Genomic DNA, 23352 nt, shown 5'->3' with positions numbered 1-23352 from the left:
AAACCCTATCCTGTCACCCATCACCCCTGTCCTTGCTGACCTGCATTTGTTGCAGTTCCCCAAAATCTCAAATTTAAAATTCTCATCCTTGTGTTCGAATCCCATCATGGCCTCACCTCTCACTATCTCTGTAACCTCCTCCGGACAAAGCCACCCGATTCTGGTGTCTTGTGCATCCCCCTCTCCATTTGCCCCATCATTAATGCTGTGCCTTCAGCTGCCTAGGCACCATGCTTTGGAATTTCCTCCCTCAAACTTTCTATCTCTCCATCTCCCTCTTCTCCTTTAAGACCCTCTTTAAAACCCACCTCTTTGACCAAACTTTTGGTCACCCCTTCCTAATATCTTCCTTTTTATTTTTGCTTATGCATCCTTGAAGGGCCTTCGGCCATTTTTCTATGTTAAAAGTGCTATATAAATGTAAGTTGTTATTATTATTGTTGTCATTGAGTGATCCAAACAAAACTGTAACTTTAGCATCTCTGTGGTATGTTTAACAGTAGTGGCTTGAGTAGTAGCATGGTCCTTGTAGTATTTGTACTCCGCTATTGTGTGGGTGTTTCTAATTAGGGTCATGAACCATGGCTGCAAAGGGTAGCCCTAATCTCACAGTACATCCATTCAGTGTCTTGGGATTTTCAATAATTAAGGCACTGTGGACAGCTGCATCATTGCTGCTCCCCGGATAATGAGCATTAACGTGCAGGATCACATTTCTCTTCCTGTTCATGTTTTCATTCTGGTCGATAATGTAGCCTTGATGGTCACATGGGCACCATCCATAATATCTTGGACCCTTGGAAAGCTAGCCAGCCATTAAAAGTTCTGTCTCCATTCCTATTGGTGTCTCCATTCCACTGGGAAGGTGCTAAGGTATTTCCCCATGTAAACATGGCATTAGTCACATGCTTTCTATAGGTATGAAATGAAGACTGGCTTGTCTGGCCAATGTCTCCTGTGATGAATCCTGGATGAATCCTGTTGCGTAGGGGCTTAATGCTATTGTAAAGGTATGGGAAGAGCCGTCCGAATCTTTGAGATTTTCTCCAAATCAGCCTGTGGCACTAAGCATAACTTTGTCTCTACCTCTACAGTGAAGCAAAAGTGATAAAGGCAAATTTTCTCTGACAGTTAGTATTGTCTCGATCTATAAAGACGTGGTGGGGAGGTTTCAGAATACTCACCATGCAGGAACAGCGCAGGAAATTGTTTTAGTGAAGAAATCTGGCTGGAAATCGTTTCTACCACTTTTGTCTCTTTAAAATGCTTCCCCCGAGTTTCATCACTTTTTGAGCCTTCCTGCGATCTGTAGGCTGAATGGCGACTGGCCTGATTTGCATACATTTGAGTGAGAGCCATTGACATAGTATTTGCAAGTTTTCTGGGTTTGTGCCACTATAACAGATGAAGATATAAGGTTCCCTTGCTGATCATAGAATCAAGGAAAGTAATGGAAAAGAAGGAGGCCATTCGGTCCATCGTGTCCGTGCAGGCCGATAAAGAGCTTTCCAGCTTAATTCCGCTTTCCAGCAGTTGGTCCGTAGCCCTGTAGGGCAACCCCTCAGATAATGAAGCAGTCTGTGCCCACATGCAGCAAGACCTGGACAACATCCAGGCTTGGGTTCATAAGTGGCAAGTAACATTCACGCCAGACAAGTGCCAGGCAATGACCATCTCCAAAAAGAGAGAGTCTAACCACCACCCCTTGACATTCAATGGCATTACCATCGCCGAATCTCCCACCATCAACATCCTGGGGGTCACCATTGACCAGAAACTTAACTGGACCAGCCATATAAATGCTGCGGCTACAAGAGCAGGTCAGAGGCTGGGTATTCTGCGGTGAGTGACTCACCTCCTGACTCCCCAAAGCCTTTCCACCATCTACAAGACACAAGCCAGGAGTGTGATGGAATACTCTCCACTTGCCTGGATGAGTGCAGCTCCAACAACACTCAAGAAGCTCGACACCATCCAGGACAAAGAAGCCCGCTTGATTGGCACCCCATCCACCACCCTAAACATTCACTCACTTCATCACTGGCGCACAGTGGCTGCAGTGTGTACCATCCACAGGATGCACTGCAGCAACTCGCCAAGGCTCCTTCAACAGCACCTCCCAAATCCGCGACCTCTACCACCAGAAGGACAAGAGCAGCAGGCACATGGGAACAACACCACCTGCACATTCCCCTCCAAGTCACACACCATCCCGGCTTGGAAATATATCGCTGTACCTTCATCGTCGCTGGGTCAAAATCCTGGAACTCCCTTCCTAACAGCATTGTGGGAGAACCTTCACCACACGGACTGCAGCGGTTCAAGAAGGCGGCTCACCACCACCTTCTCAAGGGCAATTAGGGATGGGCAATAAATGCTGGCCTTGTCAGCGACGCCCACATCCCATGAACGAATAAAACAAAAAGTGCTCATCCAAGTACTTTTTAAATTAGTTGTGGGTTTCTGCCTCTACCACCCTTTCAGGCAGTGAGTTCGAGACCCAGCCACCCTCTGGGTAAAAAAAATTCTCCTTAGCTCCCAACTAATCCTTCTACCAATACTTTAAATCTATGCCCCCTGGTCACTGACCTGTCTGCTCAGGGAAATAGGTCCTCCCTACCCACTCTATCGAGTCCTGTCATAATTTTATATACCTCAATTAAATCTCCCCTCAGCCTTCTTGGTTCCAAAGAAAACAACCCCAGCCTATCCAATCTTTTCTCAGGGCTAAAATTCTCTAGCCCTGGCAACATCCTCGTAAATCTCCTCTGTACCCTCTCTAGTGCAATCACATCTTTCCTGTAATGTGGTGACCAGAACTGTACGCGGTACTCAAGCTGTGGCCTAACCAATATTTTATCAAGTTCTAGCATAACCTCCCTGCTCTTATATTCTATGCATTAGCTAATAAAGGAAAGTATCCCGTATTCGTTTTTAACTATCATATCTACCTGTCCTGCAGGGATCTGTGGACATACACTCCAAGGTCCCTTTGTTCCTTTACACCTCTCAGTATCCTCCCATTTATTGTGTATTCCCTTGCTTTGTTTGACCTCCTCAAATGCATTACCTCACACTTCTCTGGATTGAATTCCATTTGCCACTTTTCTGCCAACCTGACCAATCCATTGATATCTTCCTGCAGTCTACAGGTTTTCTCCTCACTGTCAACCACGTGGCCAATTTTTGTAACATCTGCAGACTTCTTGTTGATCAAGCCCCCTACATTCAAGTCCAAATCATTAATATCTACCACAAAAGCAAAGGACCTACGACTGAGCCTTGCGGAACCCCACTGGAAACACCCTTCCAGTTGCAAAAACACCCGTCAACTATTACCCTTTGCTTCCTGCCACCGAGCCAATTTTGGATCCAGCTAGTCACTTTCCCATGGATCCCATGGGCTTTTACTTTTTTGACCAGTCTACCATGTGGGACCTTGTCAAAAGCTTTGCTAAAATCCATGTACACTACAACAAATACGTTACCCTCATCGATCCTCCTTGTTACCTCCTCAAAAAAAAACAATCAAGTCATTCAGACACGACCTTCCCTTAACCAATCCATGCTGACTATCCTTGATTAACCCGTACCTTTCTAAATGACGATTTATACTGTCCCGCAGAATTGATTCCAATTATTTGCCCACCACAGAAGTTGGACTGATTGGCTTATAATTACTCGGTCTATCTCTTTCTCCCTTTTTAAACAACGGTACAACGTTAGCAGTCCTCCAATCCTCTGGCACCATGCCTGTGGCCAGGGAAGATTGGAAAATGATGGTCAGAGCCTCTGCTATTTCCTCCCTTGTTTCTCAACAACCTAGGATACATTTCATCTGGGCCTGACAATTTATCTACTTTCAAAGATGCTAAACTCTTTAATACTTCCTCTCTCACTATGTTTATCCCATCCAATATTTCACACTCCTCCTCCTTAACTACAATGTCTGCATTGTCAACTCTTGTGAAGGCAGACATAAAGGGCTCGATGTTAGCAGGGCTGCGGGTTTGCGGCGGGGGGGCTATTGGGCGCGTGGGTAACACGCCCGGTGAAATTAGTCAGCCACCCGCGCGATCGCAGCCCAATTGGATTCACTTACCTGGTCTTCCGGGTTCCCCACTGCTGATCTGCGCGTTGGGCGGGCTGCGCATGCGCAGTAAGATCTGTCAGCTGGAGGAGCTCTATTTAAAGGGGCAGTCCTCCACTGACAGATGCTGCAACAAACAGAAAAAATTACAGCATGGAGCAGCCCAGGGGGAAGGCTGTTCCCAGTTTAATGATGCCTCACTCCAGGTATCAATACATGGGGTGAGGAGGAGGGGGAGGACAGAGATCTTCCTCCCGGCGGGCAGGAGGAAGTGGCCTGCCTCTGCCACCAGGAAGTCCTGGTTCGAGGTGGCAGAGGAGATCACCAGAACCACCAACATATCGCGCACCTGCATACAGTGCAGGAGGCGCTCCAATGACCTAAGTAGGTCAGCCACAGTGAGTACAATTACTCATTCCCCTACACTCCATCTGCCACATCACCGCCCCCACCCCACATCTCCTTCTGCACTGCAAACACTACTCTGTCACATCACCCCTCATACCCACTCAAACCTCATCCTCATCTTACCTGCACTTACTCACCTCACCAGTACTTATCCCGCCACTACCACTCAACCCAATCCTCATACAATCTCATGGCTCTATCTCATACTCACCCTCTCATGCATCTCTTTCACAGTCAACCTCACTCAACCTGCCACTACCTGTGCTGCAGCCACAGGGCATGCATCACATATGTGCAGTAGGCAGCGTAAAGCAAACGTGTCGTGAGCATGAAGGAGATGCACAAGGGTGTTTGAGGGTTTGTCATGATTGTTACTTATATTGAATTTCTGACCAACTCACATTACATATTATATTGGCACCACTACTGCCACGTCTTTGCGAATCTTGTCTGGTCTGTGCAATAATGCCCTTTCCTGAGGATCACAATGAAGACCCACAACTGATGCCACCCATTGTGTCACTGCAGAGTGGGTGTAGGTGTATTTGCAGGGCTCTTTTGTGCAGATGACTGAGAGACGTCGGCGATGTCCCCGGTGGCACCCTGGATGATGCGGAGGAGAAGTTGTTGAGGGCAGTGGTGACTTTGACAGCGACAGGTAAGAAGATGGTGCTCGGGCCAGCCGGGAGCAGCTCGGCATGAAGGAGGCTGCAGATGTCCACGACTACATGTCGAGTGACTCTGAGCCTCCGTGTGCACTGCTGCTCAGAGAGGTCCAGGAAGCTGAGCCTTGGTCTGTGGACCCTGTGGCGAGGGTAGTGCCCTCTGCGACACATCTCTCTCTGCGGTTGCCCTCCCTCCTGCTGTACAGGTGGATGTGTCACAGCACTCTGTTGTGGAGCTCCACGTGTCAGAGGTGGACGGCGTGGCCGGCGAGGCTGGTGAGGCTGGTGATGCTGTTCGCCCTCCGAGGAGGTCATGACTGCAGCTACGGCGGGCCCCATCCGGAAAATGTACATCTGAGGGGGTCCGCAAGGTAGGTAAGTGTGTCCTCACACCGGGGTTGTGGTTCCAGGTCGGTGAATTTTCTAGTTAGGAGGAAGGTGGTGGAGGCCAAACTTTGTCCATTGTGATGGAGTGGCCTCCTGTCGGATGCACCTTTGCAGCTGCCACAGGCTGCTGGCTGCAACACCTCCGTTTGAACTGGGAGTGTTTCCCCCAGTCAGGGAAACAGTCTCAGTTCAGTGGAAAATCCCACCCCTCCTAATAAAACAGCTCAATCAGGTCTGTAAATGACCTGAACGAGCAAGATAAATACTTTCAAGTGGCATCCCGCTGGCTTTAATTGCCTGCGGGATTCCCACCAGCGGGGGCTGCGCGCGCACGCCGGCGCGTCAGTGGGGAACCCGGAAGTGGGCGGGTTGGAGCCGGGCTCCGGTCCCGCTCCGGGATTCCCCGATTTTCGGAGCCCCCCCGCCAGGAACGCACCCGATAGCGGGTGCTAAAATGGTGCCCAAAGTATTCATTTAGAACCATACCCACATCTTCCGCCTCCACACATAGTTTACTTCTTTGATTTCTATTTGGCCCTACATTTTCCTTAGTTATTCTCTTGCTCTTTATGTATTTATAAAACATCTTTGGGCTTTCCTTGATTTTACTTGCCAGTATTTTTTCATGCCCTCTCATTGCTTTCCTAATTTCCTTTTTAAATGCTCCCCTGCACTTTCTATACTCCTCTAGGCTTTCTGCAGTTTTGAGCTCTGATGTAAGCTTCCCTTTTTTGCTCTATCCTACCCTATATGCTCCTTGTCACCCAGGGGGCTCTAGATTTGCGAGTCCCACCCTTTTTCTTTGTGGGGACATGTTTGTTCTGAACCCTCACAAACTCTCCTTGAATGCCTCCCACTGCTCTGACCTTCAAGTAGCTGTTTACAGTCCACTTTTGCTAAATCACTTCTCAGCTTAGTTAAATTGGCTTTTTCCCAATTGAGAACTTTTACTCCTGTTCTATCTTTGTCCTTTTCCATAACTCTGCTAATTCTAACTGAGTTATGATCACTAAGAGCAAAATGCTCTCCCACTGATGCTCCTTTCACCTGCCCACCTTCATTCCCTAAAACTAAGTCCAGAACGGCACCCCCACCTCTTGTTGGGTTTGCTATGCATTGGCTAAAAAAGTTCTCCTGAATGCAATTTAAGAATTCTACACCCTCTGTACCTTTCACACTGCTTGTATCCCAGTTAATATTAGGGTAATTGAAATCCTCTACTATTACTGCCCTTTTGTTTTTGCACTTCTCAGAAATTTGCCTACATATTTGTTCTTCTATCTCCCTCTGACTGTTTGGGGGTCTATAGTGCACTCCCAAAAGTGTGATTGCCCTTTTTTTTTCTTTAGCTCAACCCATATGGCCTCATTTGATGATCCTTTTAACATATCATCCCTCCTCACAGCTGTAATTGTTTCTTTAACCAATATTGCGACCCCCCTCCTTTTTTATCCCCCTCTCTATCTCGTCTGAAAACCGTGTAACCAGGAATGTTGAGCTGACATTCCTGCCCCTCTTTAAGCCATGTTTCAGTAATAGCTAAGATATCAAACTTCCACATGTTCATCTGCGCCCTTAGCTCATCTGCCTTATTCACTAGACTCCTTGTATTGAGGTTTATACCATTAAGCACTGCCAAACTCTTTTGTTGTCTATTTTCTAACCTTTGTTTCCTCTGCCTTCCAAACTCGCTTACTAATTTTTTCTCTTCCATTTTCTGTTCTGCTTCTCTCCCTTCTGAATCTATGCTCAGGTTCCCATCCCCCTGCCAAGCTAGTTTAAACCCTCCCCAATAGCACTTGCAAACTTCCCTACGAGGATATTGGTCCCGGACCTGTTGAGGTGCAACCCATCTGGCCTGTACAGGTCCCACATCCCCCAGAACTGGTCGCAATGCCCCAGGAATCTAAAGCCCTCCCTCCTGCACCATCTCTCCAGCCACACATTTATTTGTTCTATCCTCCTATTTCTATACTCACCAGCATGTGGCACTGGGAGTAATCTGGAGATTACTTAGAATGTACAGCACAGAAACAGGCCATTCAGGTCCATGCTGTTATTTATGCTCCACATAAGCCTCCTATCATCTCTCTTCATTAAATCCTATCACCATAACCTTCTATTCCTTTCTCCCTCTTGTGCTTATCCAGCTTCCACTTAAATGTATCAATGCGATTCACCTCAACTACACCTTGTGGCAGTGAGTTCCACATTCTAACCACTCTCTGGGTAAAGAAGTTTCTCCTGAATTCCCTATTGGATTTATTAGTGACTATCTTAAGTTTTGGTCTCTCCCACAAGTGGAAACATCTTATCTACATTTACCATATCAAATCCTTTCATAATCTTAAAGACCTCTATCAGGTCACCCCTCAGCCTTCTCTTTTCTAGAGAAAAGAGCCCAAGCCTGTTCAATCTTTCCTGATAGGTATAACCTCTCAGCTCCTGTATCATCCTTGTAAATCTTTTTTGCACCTTCTCCAGTGCCTCTATATCCTTTTTATATTATATTATATCCATATTATTATAACTGTGAACAGTACATCAAGTGTGGTGTAACCAAGGTTCAATACAAGTTTAACATAACTTTTCTAGAGGGATAGAATTGAAAAGCAGAGATGAACCCCAATTGTTTATTTGTTTTTTTATGGCCTTATTAATCTGCATTGCTACTTTTAGTGATTTCTGTACCTGTACCCCTAGATCCCATTGCTCCTCTATCCCATTTAGACTCTTATTTTCCAAGAAGTACATGGCTTCCATATTCTTCCTACTAAACTGCATCACCTCACACTTATCTATATTTAAATTAATTTGCTAATCTGAGGTGCTGCTCATTAATCTATTTCCTAGCTCCTTAAACACTACCCGCAGGTCCTCATCCCTCTTCCTACCTATGTCGTTGGTATCAAAATGGACCACGACCTCTGGCTGTTCACCCTCCACCTTCAGTTCTGCGGCCGCTCAGTGACATCCTCGACCCTGGCACCAGGGAGGCAACATACCATCCTAGAATCACGGCTGCGGCCACAAAAACACCTGTCTGCTCCCCTAACTATAGAATCCCCTATCGCTATCGCTCTCCTGACCTTCCTTCTCCCCCCTGTATAGTTGAGCTACCTATGGTGCTATGGACTTGGCTGTGGCTGCATTCCCTGGAGGAACCATCACCCTCACCCTACTGGTTAGAGAGCACGAGGGGAACTCCTGGACTACCTGCCTGGTCCTACTTGACTGTCTGGTTGTCACTCCAGTCCCTCTCTGTCTGCACTCCCTTAAGCTGTGGGGTGATGACCTCCTGAAACATGCTATCCACGTAGCTCCCAGCCTCGCGGATACACTGTACTGACGCCAGCTGCTGCTCAACTCCGAAACCCGGAGCTCGAGCTCCTCCAGCTGACAACACTTCCTATACCTGTGGCCGTCCAGGACAGGGAGGCGTCCTGGACTTCCCACATGGCACAAGATGTACCTTCAGTGAGACAAAGGTGCCCTGCTATGGCTCTGTTTATTAGACTACTAACTCAACTTAACAGAAATAAACTAAAATGTTAAAAAAAAAACACTCACAATCAGTTCTGTCCCTTGAGCTGTTATCACTTTAGCTGTTTTTTTTTCTTTGTTTTTGTTTTGCATGCCTCTCGCCGCCACTGCTGCTCTTTATCCTCGCGCTGGCCTCATTGCTCTCGCATTGATGTTAAAATTGGACAGCCATGTGGTGAAGGATGGAATTCTACAGTCTGGTATTTAACAGCTTCCAAGCCTTTATTCACAGAACGAACGAACGAACACACACACACACACACACGCTAAGCTCACCTATAAAACGGATATGAGTGTCCCCAATTGATACCCACCACCTGAATACAATTAATATTAATTGTTATAAATCATACAATTAACAGCTGACAGTGAAAGTGAGGAATTTGTAAGCCTGAAGAGGGTGGAGACTTTATAGTGATTTCTGCAACTTGTAAACACTTTTTGAATGCTTAATTTTGCATTTATTTTCCACAAAGACCTGGATTTGCTTCTGACTGCCTCTTACGGGGTCAGCCCACTGGAATATTTTTGGACCCCAGCACCAGTCAGGGCATCTCAGGATGACTTTCCAATGAGCATAGTATGGCTTTATCATGAAAGAGGAGGAGGAGCAGCAAAGGGTAGAGCAAAGGAGAGTCAAGCACCATCTAAGGAAGATACAGCCTATCAGATATTAACTATACTCCCCCACCCCCAAAGAATATACAGTCAGCACAAGTCATATCAGGACCTTTCTGAGGAGCTCTGTATAAGAGCATGTGCACTTTACAAAAGAGGCAATAAGGTTTCTATGTAACCTGCTGCAGGAAGACCTGAAGCCATGGTATTTTGCCCGGACTGCTCCCTCTCTGGTTATGAAGGTGATGCCTGCCCTCAAATTCCACAGTACTGGTTCACTTCAGGCAACTCCAAGGGAATCTCTGCAACATTAGTCAGGTAGTAGTACAGGTATGCATTCATCAGGTCACTGACATGAGAGCAGCTCAATTCATAACTTTTGGCATTGCAGCAAGGCAGCAGAGAGATAGGGCTATATAGTATTATGGGCTATCTGGCTTCCCCAAGCTCCAGGGTACAATTGATGGTATCCACGTCGCATAGGACATCCACTTAGCTACCTCAATAGGAAGAGAATCCACTCTCTCATTGTTGTCACACACTATCTGCACAATCAGAGGATCCTCCTTGTCAATACCTGATATACAGAAAAGTTGACTTTTGTCATTCGCCCCTTCCTGACCTCTGCAGAGAACAGAATCAGACCCACGGATGGCTTCTGGGCGACAAAATATACCTCCAGCTCCTATGGCTGGTGACCCCAATCAGAGTCTCCCGAACAGCAGCAGAGGAGCATATGCAGCTACCAGGCTGGTGATTGAGACAACCGTCATGGGAGAGGTGTGTGTACGTTGCCTGGGCAGGCTGGGAGGGGATATGCTCCAGGTCGAGTATCCAAAATAGTGATAGCTTGCTGTGCCCTTCACAACTTTGCCATTCAGGAAGGGCTACCCTTTGACACGGCTGAGGGGTAGGCCCTGGTTCTGGGAGATCCAGAGCTATGTGGAACAGACAATCAGGAGACCATCACACCATTGCTGACTGCTGCCAGGAGCATCAGAGGATAGATCTTCATGGAAATCTTCTCTTCGGCCAATCCACCACCAAACCTATCACACACAGCAGCCCTCTCTGCCCCAACATGACCGTGCTAGTAATCATTACTTGAATAAATAAACCAGCATCAAATGAATATAACTATAATCGTCATGAATAACAAAGTGCCGTGTCAGTGCACAGTCTATTTAATACAAAAAAGAGCTGCGCAAGATGTTAAATACATTGGTAGATAAATGCTTAATGTCAAAAACCTACATTTTACCATCAACTCAAACAACATTAATCTTGCTTTAAGGATTAGACTAAAACAGGTCAGGCCCATTGAACTGTCATGCATACATTTTATGTGAGTGAGGCACAGTGGGTAGATCTTTGCTGAAAGTCATGAAATTCAGTGCGGGATCTCATTTGAATAATTACCGGATTGAAATTCGGGTTCTGTTTGTCAGCAAAGTTGCTTCCTTTGGCCCACAAAAATCACCCCTTGCAAAATTTGGTACAGTATGAATCAGATACACAAGGTCGCACAGCCGATTTTGTGACACACTCCCACCATTGTCAGTGGAGCCTCATAAAATCAGCTATTATATGGAAGGAATGAAATGACATTTTTGCAATGCAATTGCAGTTTGATGCATTGCCAAGGCTGCTGCATCAGTTGTATATAAAGCAAATGGATCAAAACTTTACAACACATTGCGGTGTCAACTATTAATCAAATTTTTGTTCACCTTCATGTGAAATAGAGGTGCAAGACTGACAAGACTGGATGAATTTAAATCAAGCTAAACAAAATCTATCCTGTCTGTCCATGGAAATAGTTCTTAAGGTGCCAACTCAACAATTGTCCTTTGATTCAATTACTAAAATGACCTTTTGTTGCAAATAGAGTTGAATTCTGATTTTGTTGTTTGCCAAAAGCAAAATAATTCTGTTAAGGCCAATATTTCTATGGCGTGAATATAAAAGCAAACATTTTGCAATATTTGAAACTTTATAAATTAAATCATTTATTTTGTGAGCAAATGACACAAGCCATGTTACTATTGTAGAAATGGAATGAATAGTTCTTTTCCTGGCTACTTTGTGAAATTGCTTTGTGTGAAGGATTGGATGAGACCTATGGTCACCTGTGGTGTCTAACATGGCTTCGGGTAATAGACTGGCAAAATGCAGTGGGTATGATTTTAATGTACTGAGATGGAAGATCTGGTGCAATTGAATTGACTTGCTTCTAGTTATATCTTGCTGCATGACATGAGTGTAATAGTAAGGATATGTGTAAATAAAATGGAAACTTGGCTTCTTCTACATGAGTAAAAATGTTTGGCACAATGGCTTGGATTTTAACTTAAGCGAGGGTGGGGGTTGGCGGACGGGAAACCTGCAAGTAAGGGTTTAATTTAATGGTAGGACCTGTTTTAAATTTTTCAAATCATTTTCCCACCTGCAGCCAACCAGATTGAGAGGCTAGCTGGCTATCGGGTGGGAAAACCTGAGGTAGCAGGCAGCATCTAGGGATTGGAAAAGAGGGAGAGAGAGAGAGATCATGGGCTTTGGAGGACATGGGGGGGGGGCCGAAGTGAAGATCACAGGCCAGGAGTTGGAGATCGGGAGAGGGAGTGGAGTTGGACATCGGACGCCAGGAGGGGGGCTGATGAGCAGTAGGACATTGGAGGGGGGCGGTCTCGGACATCGGGATTGGGAACTCGGACAGCCGATCACGGGGGACAAATCACGGCAGGTAAGCTTGTTGGGCCTGGTGGAAACACTCCTGCTCCTCCTGGCCCACAAGCAGTGGAATAAAGGCACTCATCTCATGATTCGGCCCTTCTCGCCTCCTTTTCACTGGCGAGATTCACAAGCCTCAGGAAACCTGTGCTGGAGGCGTTAAATTTAAAGGTCAGTAAAATTCAATTTAAAAAGACCTAATTAATATCTCATAAGGAAGTTAATTTCTCTGTTAACTACCCACCTGCCTGAACTAATTAAGGTCCTGACTGCAGTGAGTAGGTTACGCACCTGGGTTAAACCCAGAAATTGACGCATTGGAGCCGGGTTGCGGTCGCACTCCAAAAATCAGTTATTTTAACTACCCACCTTCCCCAACCCACCCGCTTTTGGGGATTAAAATTTCCCCCAATGTTACGGAGGAAATTGCTGCAGGGAGCCCCGGAACAGTAAGTAGTTATTACTCTTGAAACCTAAATCTTTGATGTCTTAATACTTACAAAGTTGCTTTTTTCCCTGCCTTTCTTTGACAGTTTTCTCTCTTCCCCCATCACCCCCATCCCCACCCCACCACATTGGTATTGAGTGGTGTTTGGGCACAATCCCGCAGTCACTGGTCAACATGTGATACTTCTTCCAAGTGGCCATTTTTCATATGTGAGTCCAGACGGTGAATGCTGGCAGTTGATTCCATTGTGAAGGGCGTCACAGGCCAGCCTGATCCTGTGCTCACCTGACATCTACGCATGCACATTTTTCTAGCAGGGATCACTGAATAGCAAACAGGAGTGGGATGCCTGCCTGATTTTGATCCCCCTTAGCCCAGATCACTACAGGCACCTGTACTGGCAACCCAACTGAGATCAAACAATGCAGCACAGACTGGGAGTCAAATCTGGGACCTTCTGATCTGTGTGACTCTGTTACCTAGCACCTTTACCAACTAAACCATCAGGGAAGCTGTGAAATTTGCTCTTCAATTAAACCATTGAACACTACCAAGGTGTTGGAATTATGTTTATATTGAGTTTACTTTTTCTACCAAAATCGTTTCAAAGATGGTCGAACTCCCAGTTAATGCCATGAGCGTCCTTACTTTATTTTTGTTCATATTTCCCATTTTCCCTCCCTTCCTGTAGGTGGTAACACATGCAGGGGTACAATTTCACAGGGACCAACACCCCTCAGGTACCTTACCCATGGGTCACGAGATAACCAATAACAGGAACTCCAGCCAGGTTTTGCCTGCCTGCTATTCAAGAATTGCTGAGGCCAATTGTAATCATAGAATCATAGAAGTTACAACATGGAAACAGGCCCTTCGGCCCAACATGTCCATGTCGCCCAGTTTATACCACTAAGCTAGTCCCAATTGCCTGCACTTGGCCCATATCCCTCCATACCCATCTTACACATGTAACTGTCCAAATGCTTTTTAAAAGACAAAATTGTACCCGCCTCTACTACTGCCTCTGGCAGCTCGTTCCAGACACTCACCACCCTTTGAGTGAAAAAATTGCCCCTCTGGACCCTTTTGTATCTTTCCCCTCTCACCTTAAATCTATGTCCCCTCGTTATAGACTCCCCTACCTTTGGGAAAAGATTTTGACTATCTACCTTATCTATGCCCCTCATTATTTTATAGACTTCGATAAGATCACCCCTTAACCTCCTACTCTCCAGGGAAAAAAGTCCCAGTCTGTCTAACCTCTCCCTATAAGTCAAACCATCAAGTCCCGGTAGCATCCTAGTAAATCTTTTCTGCACTCTTTCTAGTTTAATAATATCCTTTCTATAATAGGGTGACCAGAACTGTACACAGTATTCCAAGTGTGGCCTTACTAATGTCCTGTACAACTTCAACAAGACATCCCAACTCCTGTATTCAATGTTCTGACCAATGAAACCAAGCATGCCGAATGCCTTCTTCACCACCCTATCCACCTGTGACTCCACTTTCAAGGAGCTATGAACCTGTACTCCTAGATCTCTTTGTTCTATAACTCTCCCCAACGCCCTACCATTAACGGAGTAGGTCCTGGCCCGATTCGATCTACCAAAATGCATCACCTCACATTTATCTAAATTAAACTCCATCTGCCATTCATCGGCCCACTGGCCCAATTTATCAAGGTCCCGCTGCAATCCTAGATAACCTTCTTCACTGTCTTGGTGTCATCTGCAAACTTACTAACCATGCCTCCTAAATTCTCATCCAAATCATTAATATAAATAACAAATAACAGCGGACCCAGCACCGATCCCTGAGGCACACCGCTGGACACAGGCCTCCAGTTTGAAAAACAACCCTCTACAACCACCCTCTGTCTTCTGTCGTCAAGCCAATTTTGTATCCAATTGGCTACCTCACCTTGGATCCCATGAGATTTAACCTTATGTAACAACCTACCATGCGGTACCTTGTCAAAGGCTTTGCTGAAGTCCATGTAGACCACGTCTACTGCACAGCCCTCATCTATCTTCTTGGTTACCCCTTCAAAAAACTCAATCAAATTCGTGAGACATGATTTTCCTCTCACAAAACCATGCTGACTGTTCCTAATCAGTCCCTGCCTCTCCAAATGCCTGTAGATCCTGTCTCTCAGAATACCCTCTAACAACTTACCCACTACAGATGTCAGGCTCACCGGTCTGTAGTTCCCAGGCTTTTCCCTGCCGCCCTTCTTAAACAAAGGCACAACATTTGCTACCCTCCAATCTTCAGGCACCTCACCTGTAGCTGTCGATGATTCAAATATCTCTGCTAGGGGACCCGCAATTTCCTCCCTAACCTCCCATAACGTCCTGGGATACATTTCATCAGGTCCTGGAGATTTATCTACCTTGATGCGCGTTAAGACTTCCAGCACCTCCCTCTCTGTAATATGTACACTCCTCAAGACATCACTATTTATTTCCCCAAGTTCCCTAACATCCATGGCTTTCTCAACCGTAAATACCGATGTGAAATATTCATTCAGGATCTCATCCATCTCTTGTGGTTCCGCACATAGATGACCTTGTTGATCCTTAAGAGGCCCTACTCTCTCCCTAGTTACTCTTTTGCCCTTTATGTACTTGTAGAAGCTCTTTGGATTCTCCTTTGCCTTATCTGCCAAAGCAATCTCATGTCCCCTTTTTGCCCTCCTGATTTCTCTCTTAACTCTACTCCGGCAATCTCTATACTCTTCAAGGGATCTACTTGATCCCAGCTGCCTACGCATGTCATATGCCTCCTTCTTCTTTTTGACTAGGGCCTCAATCTCCCGAGTCATCCAAGGTTCCCTACTTCTACCAGCCTTGCCCTTCACTTTATAATGCTCCTCATACCTCCTCAGCCGAGATCAACCAACTCTGCACAGAGCAGGGATTGAACCCAGGACGGTCATGGTTCTTCCGTTTTCATTTATTGTTTCAGTACAAGTTCACTGCACCACCAGTTCTTGACATATAAGTTTGTGTCTACATCTCTGTCGACAAATTTCACATTACAGACACCTACGTTTATTATAATTGTCAAGTTTGCCTTGTGGTTTCACATAACCTGGTAAAATTGGCAATTATAATAAACATGGTAGTCTATAATGTGAAGCATGGTGGAAGGATTCATAAGAAAATAAAATGCGCAAATCTATCCTGTCACAGGAATATGCTCTTTTATTATTTTTCTGATTTTCCAGTCCTGTCCGTTTCTCCTCTATTATCTTACATACACAAGACTGTGAACGTAGAAGGCAAAAGTATAAAAACTACACACTGTTTCAATACATTTCTTGATGTATCCTCATGCTTATGCACACTTTATCTAAAGTTATTGATTACTTTCATGTTTCTTGATATTGCTTCTCTTTTTACACCTCTTTAGTTTTCCTATTTCCCGTAACTAGATTTACAGTGTCTCTGCTATTTCTCTGCTCTGTGTTTTTGTAAAGTTTCTCTTACTTCCTTTGTAATGATTTTATTTTGTTTTCTTTAAGTTTTTTGCATTACAAACATGAACTATGAATAAAATCTTGATGTTTCTCCCTCAACAGCTTACAATTAAATTGATAGTCATGGTTGTTCTTTATTTCAATTACTCTCGATGTCTTTGACACCCTAATAAGTAGCAAGGCTCTGCTACAATATAGTCACTCTTCCACTCTGACCTCTCTGTCCTGGACCTCCTACACTGTTCCAATGAAGCTGAACACAAGCTGAAAGAACAACACCTCATCTTTCTACTAGTGGGGATCCCCTATTGGTACATGGCCACCGGGGTGGCCTGCACCCCTGGTATCTACCTGTCTTTTTCTTCCACTACAGCCCCACTTTCTCCGTTTTGTCAGATTACCCGTGTTTCCCTCTCCCTCTGCTATTCTGCTGCAGCCATTCACATATCTCTGGGGTCTCGGATATATCTTTTATTTCTCTAATTTCTGTCATTATTGCCTCCTTTTATCGTAATTATATTATTATAATACACAATTATCACTTCTGTCATTCACCTAATCACAGGCTATTCTCTTTTGCTCTCCCCACCCCGTGTTTCCTGGTTTCTCCTATAAACTGTTCAACTGTATTATCTTTCGGTTCAGATGAAGGGCCATAAGACCTAAAATGTTAACCCTACCTTCCTCTCTCCACAGATGCTGCATGACCTGCTGAGCATTTCCAGCATTTTCTGTTTCTTATAGTTCCCAATATCCATTGAGGAAAAGCCTCAGTGTCTTTCCCTAAGAATCCGGAAGGCCATTTGCTTAATTTCTCGGTTCCTTGCTGTGCTGGATAGTTTGTTGGAATAGCTAGTCAAAGTGAAATCCTTCCCATATCAATTTATGCCTGGGTTCCCTTTAAAGATGGAAGTATTGCAGGAAGGAACGGTTTTGATGAAAATAGAGGAAAGGTGTTTATTCTAATTTAAGTATATTAATACCTTGGTTAAATAAAATGAACAAAGTGTGGAAGTGGTCAGCAAAAAACAATAAGCTCTTCATTTCTGTTTTAATAAACAAGAGTTTATTGAGTTCGGTTGAAGGATTCTGATTGGTTAAGGAAGATGAACAAGGACACCAGGTATTGCCTTTCATATACCTTGAGAAGTTGCTATAACATTCCTGTTAGATGTAATTACAGCCCCATTTGACATTGATGATCTCTTCAGGCCACCCTCAGTTTAATAGATGTTGATGTTATACTCAACATTGTCTTCTGCATTTATGTCAACCCAGTGACGAGACTGAAATTGGCACATCTCTTTATGCACTGTTGACCTATAGGGCCAAAATCAGTGACCAGCCTGCTTTGGATGCAAACAGTTTCTGGGATGTAATAGTGCCCACCAATACTGCAGGCATTATGAGCTCAATATTACTGCAACTGCACAATTAATTGTTATTTGCCATTGGCTGTATTTTTTTTATATGTTATAGACTAACATTTTACTGTTGTTTTGTTTGGTTTGCTTCATGTTTCACTTTACATAAGGGTTCGAAAATAATACCAGAGGTTAAATTTACACCAGCATCTTTTCCCAGATATGTGTCAGTGGTCATTGTTCCACCTGTTCCCATATGCTTAGAAATCACAAAGGTTTAATTTCCCCTGGTGGTTTCCTAGTTCACTTCATTGTGCAAAATTCCTTGTGTGCTATTTTAATAGCCGTTACAGGTTTCTTTTCATGTAAACGGGGTTTCCGCCGTAACGCCGGCAAAATGGGAGCAGCTCCGAGGAATTTTCTCACCTATGTAACACTGATGCCTCCACCTCCATTAACTATTCTTGTAACTCCTATTAATCATTTTTTTTTGTATTAGGTGACCTGAAATAAGGTGCAGGTGAAGGCATCTATAACACAAACAGATGTTTCAGAGATTTCACCCTAGCGGTTGCTTAGAGTATATTCAATATAATCATTTTAGAGAAATCATACTGGAGTAGCAGTGGGCAAGTCATTGGTTTGTCATAGCCAAATATTGCTTCAGTGGATGTTGGTTAAGTCTGTGTTTAAAATTATGCACACAAGGAATTAAGTTTCAGGTGCCAACAGTGGCATCAAGTAATGTGTTCTGGAGAAGCAGATTGTGAAGCTTTGAAATTCTGTACAGAAATTTGGATACATAGGGAGTGAATTTCTGTGGAGATTCTCCCGTTCATCCATCATCATTTCAGTAGAAGAACCAGGGAAATCTCAGAAAAATGCAAAAATTCACCCCTAGATTGCTAAAATGAATCTTTTGTTTCTGGTACAAATATGGCTGTCTGACTTAAGCACCAGCAGCACTTGTGCTGTTTCCGTCATACTTTTATACAAGGCTGATAACCCTCCAGTAACCAATATCATAGTCAGTCTCTCTTGACAGAGTCATGAGAGGTAATTTTGAATTTGCACGATAGTGTAAAACAGGCGATATCGGATCTGCTGCCCTCTCTCCCAATTTTCATTCCCATTCACTCGTCCAAAGTCAAAACTTCTCCCATTTACTTGTTCTTACCATTACTCAGGTAATGCACTGGTTACTGTCTATCAGTACCAGATACTATGATCAGCGACGAGAATATGTCATTTCTAATGCTATCCACCAGTTCATTGATAAAGCCAAAAAGAGAATAGGGGCTTCCTTGAACTCCTGTCGAGGTTTTCTAATGTAATTCCATATATCATAACCTGCGGATATCAGTAAGAAATATTTCAATGTGCAACCCCAATAATCTGGAAATAAAAAGTTGGTATCAGTAAAAATGACCATGTAGCTGTCGGATTGCTGTAAAAACCCAACTGGTTCACTAATTTCCTTTAGGGAAGGAAACCTGCCATCCTTACCTAGTCTGGCCTATATATGACTCCAGTCACACACCAATGTGTTTGACTCTTAACTGCCTGCTGAAGTGGCCTGGCAAGCCACTCAGTTGTATCAAGCTGCTCAGTGGTTCAAGAGGAAAGGCTAAACACTTTCTCAAGGCAACAAAGGACAGACAATAAAAGCTGGCCTTGCCAGTAATGCCCACATCCCAAGTGCATCTCCGGGGCCCAGAAAAATAATCTGGGACGCTGCTGCCCTGGGACTCCCCCCACCCCAGAACCCCCACCATCCAAGATCGTGATCAGCCCCCCCCCCCCCCCCCCCCCCCGCCTCCTGTAACTTACCTTGCTAGCAGCAGCTCCCTCCTGACATTCAGCTTTTAACCTGTTCACCTGCCGAATTCAAATGAGGCCAGAGCCTCAAAACGGTGCGGGCTTCTTCGCTGCCAGGCTGGTTGGCTGAACAGAAGTCAAAATTTACCCTATATGTCTTGATGCTGCCTGACTGAGAGCCAAAGATATAAATGGACAGGAACACTGAGCCTGTCTGTTTTCAGTACTGAGCCTGGGTTATAGCCCCAGGTCTGAATATGAACATGGTATTAGAATACATCACCTGTAAGAGTGCAAATAAATTACAAGATGTTATGAAAGTGCATTTATCTAAATATATTTACACTGGATTTTGTTAAGACTAATAACCGTTACTCAGATGATTTACAAGCCCTATTTTTCAATGTGTTCAGTGATGGTGTTTCTTCTCTTCTTGTGTATTTGAAAGGATAATTGCCAGGGGCAATAGATTAAAAAAAAAGTAAGTTTTCAGTCCATTTGGGATTGCTCTCTTTTTGCTATTCCAGTAGAATTCTATAGCTCAGCAGCTTCACAAAGGCATAAGTCAGGCAAATCAGACTTATTGTTATGATTTCAGGTATTTTTGTATGTTCACATTTAGAATGGCCAAGCAATGTGAAGGGTGAACAGCTCTGGTTGCTATGTGTAGCAATATCATAAATGCATACAAAAAGATTTCTTCTGGTCAGTATTTCTAGCAAAATTGTAAACATGATCAAAGTGAACATGTTTACGATTTTACCAGAAATACCAACAAGAGAATATCTTCATGGGGCCACCCATAATATCGCTACACATTGTGAAGAGTGTTTTCTTCCCCCTCGATGTCATTAAAGCTTTTACATTATTGAAGAATTATTAAAAAATTATCATAAAATGAAAAGCTACAATTGTATTATATACTTCATAATATGTTTATTGTTAATTATGACACTAGGTGTTTAGTAAAAAAATTAAGATTATGTAAGTTAGTGTGCATGTGTATATATATATATATATATATACATATATATATCAAGGGCATCACAAGTAAAGCTTTCAGGTTTGCATTAATATGGGAACAAGGAGCTAACATGAAATTGTTGCTGGTCAGAAACAAAATGCAGATTTTCCTTTTTGCTGTAATGGCGGCGGATCTTCAGTGGGGCAAAAGCACTGCTCACTCTTTGCCTTGTGCCCCTGACCCCCCCTGGTTTTCCAGGGTGAGGGTAATTGAAATAATTAACCTGAGCCCCAGAGATATTTAAGACACTGCTAGGGCATCCACCTCAGGTAGGGAGGGAAATTGCTGCAGCGCCTTGCCACAGCATAGTATGGTAGGGGGTGCCTGCTAAAGATCCATAAATATTTTTTCCTTGTACTTTGAACTTGCTGCTTTAGTTAATGTAATCATTCGCACTGTAATAGATTTCCTTAGTCAAAGTGGCTCTTTAATATTTACCCACCAAGGCCTATAGCAACGCTGCATACCAAGAATGCACTGGTGATCCTTGTGCCCAGCATTAGTAAGGGACAAATGATGGGAAAGATGTTGTGTGATATCATTCAGCTATTTGCATCTTATTATAATACTCCCATCTCATATTTGAGCAGATATATTTGGAAGTGCTGTCGGCTGGCAGGAACTGGCACCCAATTTTCCTCCCACCTCTGCCCAAGTTCCTCCAGTATATTGGTTTACCAGTGTAACTAAGGAGGAATATCTGCCCCAAGGTTTAAAGTGGATAAATCTATAAAATCATCAGCACAGTGCTTAGCTGCAGTAAAAAGGCAAATAAAGTGCTGGGTTGGATTAGCAGGAGGATAGACTACAAATTAAAAGAGGTTATGCTGCTGTGTAAAGTGCTAATCAAAACCCATTTGGAGTAGTATATACAGTTATGTTGCCCCATTCTGACTTTAGTGTTCACAGGGGTAGGCATCAAAGGTGGCGAAGAGCAAGGAAAAGTGGTGAACGGTTATTTTTTGGACTGGAGGGCGGTATACAGTGGTGTTCCCCAGGTGTCGGTACTAGGACCACTGCTTTTTTTGATATATTAATGACTTGGATTTGGGTGTACAGGGCACAATTTCAAAATTTGCAGATGACACAAAACTTGGAAGGGTGGTGAACAATGAGGAGAATAGTGATAGACTTCAAGAGGACATAGACAGGCTGGTAAAATGGGGAGGCACATGGCAGATGAAATTCAATGCAGAAAAGTGTGAAGTGATACATTTTGGTAGGAAGAACGAGGAGATGCAATATAAACTAAATGGTACAATTCTAAAAGGGGTGCAGGAACAGAGAAATCTTGGGGTATGTGTGCACAAATCGTTGAAGGTGGCAGGGCAAGTTGAGAAGGTGGTTAAGAAAGCATGTGGGATCCTGGGCTTTATAAATAGAGGCATAGAGTACAAAAGCAAGGAGGTTATGATGAACCTTTATAAAACACTGGTTCGGCCACAACTGGAATATTGTGTCCGGTTTTGGGCATCGCACTTTAGGAAGGATGTGAAGGCTTTAGAGAGGGTGCAGAACAGATTTACTAGAATGATTCCAGGGATGAGGGACTTCAGTTACGTGGACAGACTGGAGAAACTGGGGTTGTTCTCCTTAGAGCAGAGAAGGTTGAGAGGAGATTTGATGGAGGTATTCAAAATCATGAAGGTTGTGGACAGAGTAGATAGAGAAACTGTTCCCATTGGCAGAGGGGTCGAGAACCAGAGGACATAGATTTAAGGTGATTGGCAAAAGAACCAAAGGCAACCTGAGAAAAAACTTTTTTTACACAGCGAGTGGTTGTGATCTGGAATGCACTGACTGAGGGGGCGATGGAGGCAGATTCAATCGTGGCTTTCAAAAGGGAATTGGATAAGTACTTGAAGGGAAATATTTGCACGGCTACTGGGATAGGGTGGGGGTATGGGGCTAACTGAAATGCTCTTGTAGAGAGCCGGCATGGACTCGATTGGCCGAATGGCCTCCTTCTGTGCTGTAACCATTCTATGAATCTTGTAATTCTATGAAAAGAGAATTGGTGATGGCTACTGGTGGTGCTGACCATTGGAATTTCGCACTGCAATTAGCTTGACTGCTTTCAACAGAAATGAGTCATTTTGCAATTGGTGATTTGTTTGTGGTGCACAGGCACCACATGGGAGCATATTTATAAGGTCAGGATAAAATTCTTAGCACTCACCAAAGATTGGTGCATGCGGGGACTATGATTAACCAGGGATGTGATCACTGAGTTGTGCTATTATTTCCAAGTAGATTTGGAGGGACATTCCTCAGTTACAGAGCTCTGCCTTTGGCACTTAAAGTAATAACAGTTCTAGCTTTTTTTTGCCTTAAAGTTCTTCCACGCTGCCAGAGGCAACCTAACCACAATCAGCTGTTTGTCTGTACGAGAGTGCATCAATAGGACCACTGAGATTCTTCTTAGTACACCAGTGTGAGAATGAATGCCATACAGCAGGCCATTCTACATCAACTTCCCAAGGAGAGTTTCCATGAATCACACAGAAGTTCCTTTTAATAAACCCATAATTAAAAGAGAAAAAGAAACCCAGACTATTTCTTTGATTAGCTGTTTGAAATCTGTGTCCAAGTATGGTTTGTACTTTTAAAAGGATCCATTAAAAATGAATATCAACACTACCTGTGCCAATCAATTCAACAAAATGTTTACTGCATTGTTCAGATCAGCTGTCTAGCATGTCTGCATAAATCCGGACCAAAAATACGAATCTGATAGGGCTGCCAATCAAATCTGCAGTTCTAATAACTTCTG

This window comes from Heptranchias perlo, chromosome 5, assembly GCF_035084215.1.
Source record: "Heptranchias perlo isolate sHepPer1 chromosome 5, sHepPer1.hap1, whole genome shotgun sequence".
In the NCBI taxonomy this organism is placed as follows: domain Eukaryota; kingdom Metazoa; phylum Chordata; class Chondrichthyes; order Hexanchiformes; family Hexanchidae; genus Heptranchias; species Heptranchias perlo.
This window is presented reverse-complemented; position numbering follows the sequence as displayed.